The sequence below is a fragment of the Schistocerca piceifrons genome, chromosome 4 (assembly GCF_021461385.2).
Source record: "Schistocerca piceifrons isolate TAMUIC-IGC-003096 chromosome 4, iqSchPice1.1, whole genome shotgun sequence".
NCBI lineage: Eukaryota > Metazoa > Arthropoda > Insecta > Orthoptera > Acrididae > Schistocerca > Schistocerca piceifrons.
The window spans coordinates 56,753,143-56,761,179 of NC_060141.1; the positions used below are offsets into that span (position 1 = coordinate 56,753,143).

At 42.4% G+C, this 8,037-nt stretch overlaps 1 pseudogene; it reads right to left on the reverse strand.

Annotated features, from left to right (window-relative positions):
• Nucleotides 1-6,210: 6,210 nt before the first annotated feature.
• On the reverse strand, nucleotides 6,211-6,328 carry LOC124796748 (annotated as a pseudogene).
• Nucleotides 6,329-8,037: the final 1,709 nt, after the last annotated feature.

The following is an 8,037-nucleotide window of genomic DNA, read 5'->3' on the forward strand; positions in this document are numbered from 1 at the left end:
TCAGTGGAGTAACACGAAGCACCGTGTTTTCAGCCCCCCGTCCCCCATGCCTCACACTCTTGAAAGTCTGTGGCATCGCATTGTTGAAGCTGTGAATCCGATAACGAGAGACCATATGGTCCGTGTGTGGCAGGAAATAAGCCACCGTTCTGATATTTGTCGTGGAACGCATGGTGCTCTAATTGAATGCCCAAAAAATTTGAACTTTTCTCTTTCCAGGAACGTTGGAATTATGCTTCCTATTTTGTAGTTTGGCAGCAGTAAATGTTTTAAATTTGCTTATTTTTGAATAGTTATTGACTAATACTCAAATAACTTGTGTTTATATCTTCGTAACTTACGAAGTTGAAGAAAGGCAGCCATGCTGGTTAATGTCCTCCTGGTAGCTAAACACCATCTCGTTGATATATTTCTTGACAAGAAGTTATTTGGGGTGGTCAACGTAAATGGGGACACACTCTTTGGTAAACACGAATAAATATAATAGTGTTTCTTTTTACCGCCATTTTTACAAACAGAGTGAAATCTATATCTCATGACTGAAACACACAACACTGGTGTAATATTCTACAGTATTTATTATTTGGTGCACGAAATGGTTTGAGTGAAGATGACTTCGAAATGGAATTAAAAGCAATCAAACAAACAGCATCAAACAATGCCTATCCTCCTACCTTAGTGGATTCCATAAGGCACAAAAAGCGGAAACAACAGGTGTGTATTCTTTTCTCTACCATGTCGTCGACCCACCACCAAAAGAATGCAATAAATGGCGCACAATTCCGTACTTAGGAAAAGTCTCACTGGATGTAGTCAGAAAGCTTAAATGCAGGAACGTAAAAATATCATTTTATGTGCCCAGTGGTACTGACAGCTCTGGAAAAGAGTGGAATATATAAAATTACTTGTAACTGTGGCAAATTTAATATAGGTGAGTCTCGCAGGGCAGTATGTACCCGCTTGAAAGAACACCACAGAAGTTGGAAGAGTAAAGGAGATTCTACTTTTGCAGGCCACTTGCTTAAAGAAGGCAACAGTTACGTGGTGAAACATGAATTATTACACAACAGCCACAAAGAAAGGAACTGAACTATCTTGAAATAATGTAAATTAATAGACAACGTCCATCAACCCAAACTTAGTACCGAATGACGAGACACAGTTACCTTACTCGCCCCTTCCAGTTGTAGATACTACTCATAATCCCTTCCAGGTCACGCTGAAAATCACCCCTCTTAGTCACATGCCCCAGTTCCTTTATTTCACTTATTGTAATTTCTCTTATTGTGTTAAAATTTTTACCTTGTGTAATCACTGATGTTTCACTCACCTGCTTAATATCACAATTGTACCTTATCTGTTGGTAATTTGGGATCTATTAAAGACAAGATTATTTCGCTTAGCCAAGTGTTTGGAATGTGTCACCAAAGTTCATTGTTCAGGTATGTTGTTCTACGTACAACTGTTGTAATTTGACTGTAGTTCATTAGTAAATGTGTCACATATTTTATTTTAGTTAAATAATCTTACATTGCATTTACAATGAAATAATCCCACTTGTTTTATTCCTAATGATAACTTTAACATTTTTCACCTCTGGAAATTGAGATACTCAGTACATGCACTAGTTTAAGATCTTTGATCCAACAAAATTTCAGTGCATCACAAACGTTTCTTTGCAGCTGATGATGGCTTTAATAGCCGAAATTCAGTTCGTGTAACAAATAATAAATGTTGTAGAATATTACCCAAGTGTTGTGAAAAATCGACGGAACAGTCAATAAGTGTAAATCTACATTTTCTCTATCTTTCACAAAGAAATAAATAAAATATCACTGTTCACTTATCGAAGTTTCGTTGCATCTTCCGTGGAAGAGTAACAGACAGTTATAGTTGTACCCGTATGCTATGTAGTTTAGAGCCATCACACGAAGTTCTGATTGGAGCAACACACAGATGTTCTATACACGCTTCAATCAGTTCTCTCTTTCTGACTGCTCTGAATAAATACGTCATTTATAATAATGAACCTATCTACTGATTTGAAGTTACTTTAGTACTTATCTCTGTCCCCTGAAAAATTCCCATCTTTGCAGATAGTTACTGTAATTATTTACTACAGTTGATATTTATTTTCGGGTGTTGATGGATTTGTTGCATTTTTTTGCTCTAGGGCGCAAAAACAACTGGGGTCATTTGCGCCCAAGTCAAAACTATATAAAACATGAAGACACAGAGGAGACAAAAAACGACTATACGTCAATGTAGGCCGCGCGGTTTCAGGCGTCATGTCACGGACTGCGCGGCCCCTCCCGCCGGAGGTTCGAGTCCTCCCTCGGGCATGGGTGAATGTGTTGTTATAAACATAAGTTAGTTTCACTAGTGTGTAAGTCTAGGGACCGATGACCTAAGCAGTTTGGTCCCTTAGGAATTCACACACACGTCAGTCCCAATTGACATAAGAGAAGACAGCTAAAAACAGGGACGCGGAGAGAGGGCTACAAAAGATACCATACAGAAACGGAGGTTCAAAACTAAACATTAAATGGCCTTCGCCGTATTTCTTTGACGGGTAAAAAGCAAAACGTGGTCTACAGCCCGACTGTCATTTGCTAAAACGGCAGATAACTCAGACTGCGGACACAAGCGGGAACATAACCGGTTAAAAAATGGGCATTCCGTCAGGAAGTGGTGGGCAGTTAAAACTTGGGCGTAATGTGTACAAAGTGGAGGAGGGGCGTCACTTATCAAATGACGATGGCTAAAAAGGCAGTGCCCAATACGTAACCTTGTTAAAATGACCTCCTCCTGGCGGAAGGGCCAAGAGGAGGTAGTCCAAGACGCTGGGAGAGGCTTAATAAGCCGGAGCTTATTCCCGAGAAGGGAGGACCACCTCCTGACGGGCGCTAACACTTAGATAAGCGGAGGGGATACAGGAACTAGCGGGCTGATGTACGAGGACCTCAGCCTTGGCAGCAGCGTCAGCAGCCTCGTTTCCTGGCAGAGCGACATGACCAGGAACCCATAACAACATCACACTGTCTCCACCAAGAGTGAGCAGTTGACAGTTTTCCTGGACCAGCTGCACTAAAGGATGGGCGGTGTACTGCGCACATAGACTTTGAAGGGCACTGAATGAGTCTGAGCAGAGGACACAATTGAAAAGACTGTGTCGCCGGATGTACTCCGTGGCCTGATACACGGCGAAGAGCTCGGCTGTAAATACTGAGCAGTGTGTCGGAAGCCGATATCGAAAGACACGGCCGCCAATGACGAAAGCACACCCGACACCACGGCCAGTCCGAGAGCCATCAGTGTACACAAAGCTACTATCGCGAAGTTCCATGCGAAGGTGGTGAAACTTAAGGCGATAGACCGAAGCTGGAGTAGAGTCTTTAGGAAGCAAATGAAGGCCAAGGTTAACATGGGCCGCTTCACGAAGCCAACGTGGTGAAGGGTTCACATACACCGTGAAAGTTGCAGGTAGTGTGAAGTTAAGCAGCCGCAGCAAGTGCCGAAAGCGGACTCCAGGAGGTAACAGAAGATGGACGCGTCCCATACTGGCGATCAAAGGAATCATCGAAGAAGGAGGCATAGGATGGGTGGCCACGCATGGCAGACCAACGGCATGCATACCTGCTGAGGACAAAGTCACGGCGGTAGGACAGTTGTAGTTCAGCAGCCTCAGCATACAGACTCTCAAGCGGGCTAGTGAAAAAGGCGTCAGTGGCCAAACGGACGCCACGATGATGGATAGTGTTGAGACGGCGTAAGAGGGATGGACGTGCAGACGCAGAAACAAAGCACCCATAGTAGAGTTTCTAACGGACAAGGGACCGGTACAAACGCAGGAGGGTGGTTCGATCAGCACCCCAGAAAGTACCATTGAGGACACATAGGACATTGAGGAATCGCGTCCAGCGGGTTGCCAGATAAAACACATGAAAGGACCAAGAGTGTTTCCTATCGAGCATGAGCCCCAGGAACTTCGTAGTTTCAACGAACAGAAGGGCAACAGGCCCAAGATGTTAAGATGGTGGGAGAAAACATTTTCGCCACCAGAAATTCATACGGATGGTTTTGTCAGTAGAAAAACGAAAGCCACTGCCGATGCTCCAGCAGTACAGACGATCAAGACATCGCTGGAGACGCCGCTCAGTGACACAGGTCCGTGGAGAACTGCAATAAACGGTAAAACCATCAACAAAAAGGGAGCCGGGGATGCCCAGTGGGAGACAGACCATTATAGGGTTAATGGCGATAGCAAAGTGGACGACGCTCACGACGGAAACCTGAGCCACACCGCTTAAGTCTGGAATCGCGCGACCGCTACGGTCGCAAGTTAGAATCCTGCCTCGGGCATGGATGTGTGTGTTGTCGTTAGGTTACTTAGGTTTAACTAGTTCTAGGTTCTAGGGGACTGATGACCTCAGTTGTTAACTCCCATAGTGCTCAGAGCCATTTGAACCATTTGATAAAGGTGTCCGACAAGACAGAACCCACAAGCACCTTGAAAACTCGGTCCTTTAAAAATTCCTGAAGGAAACAGGGCAGGCAGCCACGGAAGCCCCACGTGTGAAGAGTACGGAGGAGACCAGCTCCCCAGCAGGTGTCGTAGGCCTTCTCCAAATCGAAAAACGGTTACAGTCTGGGATTTCCGCATAAAACCATTCATGACATGGGTGGACAAAGTAACGAGATGGTCAACTGCAGAACGCCGCGCTCGGAATCCACACTGTGAGTTCGTTAGTACATTGCGAAACTCATGCCACCTTACCAGGTATGGGTATGACGGTGGCTTCATCCCAAAATCCGGGATATTGTTGCATGTTTTCGCAGAGCTTAATCAAGATACTAACTTTAGTTTATGTCGCGACTGACAGTATTTTCGCATTTTGAGTGTTTACTGTGATTTTCGCGTATTAATGTGCAGTCATATGAGCTTCGATTGAACGAGTCTCTGTATCCAATGTTCTCCTCGCGTTATATACACGAGTTATTGTTTACTTTTTTATTTGAATCAAATTGATGTATGACCGTCAGTCACACACATGAGAAAATTACTCAATAAGTAGATATTTGGTTTAAACTGTGATCCTCCGGTTTCTTCAACATAATCAGTTCTGACATCCAGTCATTTCACTTACACATTATTTGATAACTCGTCTATCTACTCAAAAAAGTTTCACCATAAATTCTGTGTTAAATGTATTTGCTTTAAAGTGAAGGTGCACTACCGACTCTTATGATATCATAACGAGTCAAGCCCACACCGACAGCGGCAAATAAAACAACAGGTGAGGTCATAACGCAGTACTGAACATGCTACACACGTGCGACGATACACTGCTGCAAATGTCATGTACGATGATTGCTGTCTTTGAGGAAAATATTTCCGTCACAAGTGTACAACTTAACGACCACTGCCATTGCGCTACCATTTATTAACGGCTAGTTGCTTGTTATCTGAATGCAGCACCATGCTGCACACCCCACCAATTACTTTTCCTGTTGCACTTAACTACTTGCTGTAATTTCTGTACTGTCTCATCCCTTTTGAACACAGCATGCTGTTAATGTGAATGACAGAAGGTACCTTCTGTGTATCACATGTCAAGACACATGGTAATACAACATTAATAGCCGCTTAAACAGAAAGCGTGTCATCACAATATAGTTGCGGTACATATTAGCTAAATCAACGCATTTCTAACACTGATAGAAGCAGGTATCGACGAAACCACCAGTCAATTAGTCGAACACAAGCACAGGCAACAGGCACAATTTCGAAAGGAAAATTCTTAGAAGTTTCTGAACCCTACACAATTAATACACGTGTTCGGCAGGTCGATGGGCTCTCATCGATTTTTTTCAATCTCCTCTCAGGCAAGGTCATGAGAGAGTGGGATAAAGAACTAAACGGGGAAAATATCGAAATACTCCATCTACGACAAGGAAGAGGAAGTTTTGTGGTGAAATGCCTCGCATTTACTGACGCTAAACTCCTCCCGGACAGGCCATGAAGGCCCAACGATACCGACCGGCCGGCGTGTCATCCTCAGCCCATTGGCGTCACTGGATGGGCACATGGAGGGGCATGTGGTCAGCGCACCGCTCTCCCAGCCGTATGTCAGTTTCCGAGAGCGGAGCCGCTACTTCTCAATCGAGTAGCTCCTCAGTTTGCCTCACAAGGGCTGAGTGCACCCCGCTTGCCAACAGCGCCCGGCAGGCCGGATGGTCACCCATCCAAGTGGTAGCCCAGCCCAACAGCGCTTAACTTCGGTGATCTGACGGGAACCGGTGTTACCACTGTGGCAAGGCCGTTAGCATTTACTGGCGCTACTGCAGTAATTTTGAAGGAGAAAACAGATGCAAAGATAATAACAGGGACGCTTCACGAAATTGAACAGCTAAATCCGGATTATAAATATCGTACGAGAAAAAGGAATCGCTCAACACAAACAGAAAAGGGAAAAATATATACAAACACAGCACGGAAACATCAAAAGAGGTGATATGTTTAAGTATTTTGGAGAATGGATACAAGCAAATGGATTAAACAACACCCCAAGTAAAGAAAGATGGATTAGCATACAAACTCATCCAAAATCGATATAATAAAAGATCAGCGTCGCTCCAGACACAAACTGTACGCAACAGTAACTAAACCGGAAGCTCTATACAGATATGAATGCCTAACACTGAATAAAAGAAGTCGGCAAGAAGAAATGGAAAAGAAAGAAAGGAAAATACGCAGTAAAATTTTGAAAACAGAAAGGAAAGAGATAAGTGGACGAAGAAGAGAACTAAAGATCTATATAAAAAAAAAAAAAAAATCACAGATACAAAAAGGAAGAGGAGATTGACAGAACAGATAACAGGCTAACGAAGAAAAATTTTAATTTCATTTCCAAATTAAAAACACCACGGGATGGCTCGAAGAGACGAGAAAGAATTTGAGAAACTTAACATCGCAGAATACGCCATACAGGACAGAGAAAATTTCAAGCTGCTGATCAACACTGCAAAATTTCCTATCCAACAACAAGAACCGCAACCAAGGAGGTGCTGTCAAATGAACAGAGGCAGGCCATCAGCCAACGCATGAAGAAGTTCTGGAAAGATAAGAAAAAAATAGAGTATCTTAGTCTTAGGTTCTAAGCGGTCGATAATTGGCCAAATTCTGTAACTAAAAAAAAAATCCAACGTTATGCAACGCCTGTCCTCATCTAACCTATCAAGTGATTGTAAAATTTATTATACGACATGCCTTTATAGCAACAGTTTTTTCTTCTATGAGAGGCATCTGTCACCAACGTTTTCTAGAAATCTTTAGAAACAAATAGACTGTCTAGAGCCTTGACTACTGGCGATGTCAAACATGTCACACTTCGATTGTTTCGCCTTAACTAAGACGCGCGGTAAGTTTATTGTTGTTCTTAATGTGTAAATTGTACGTTTTTTTTTTAATTTCGTGAGTTATTATATTAATTTCTCACGGAATTAGAAAAGCACTAGAAAATGACCGACAGGACGAAATCTATAGTGCAACAAATCATGATACCTAGATGGCTGCCTGCCAAAATTTTTGTCTTTTCATAAATACAATTAGATTGTGGCGCCGTTTAAAGAGAAAATAGTGTAACTATTGTGATTATTTTCCAACGAGTGTAAACTACAGAGACAAAAACTTCAAATTCCTGATAACAAGTCTAATCGTATTAATATTTTATCCGTATTACTTTTTTAAATTTGACGGCAGCTACTTTCTCTCTGTCTAATTTATAGCATGTGTACACGAAGCTATATCGCTCTAAATTCAGAATTCTGTTTCAGTGCTTAAATAATAGGAACGATACAGTGCATCCCCAAGATTTTTTGGTCACGTTTAATCTTGAAAATACTGTAACATTTAATACAATAAGTTTATTGACCAGTCTGTGACAATTTTTCAGTTACAGTAATCCTTTTAAAACTGACACAGTGTACTATCAATTTTTTTGGCATTTTCAATGAATTAACGGTTCCAACAAATAA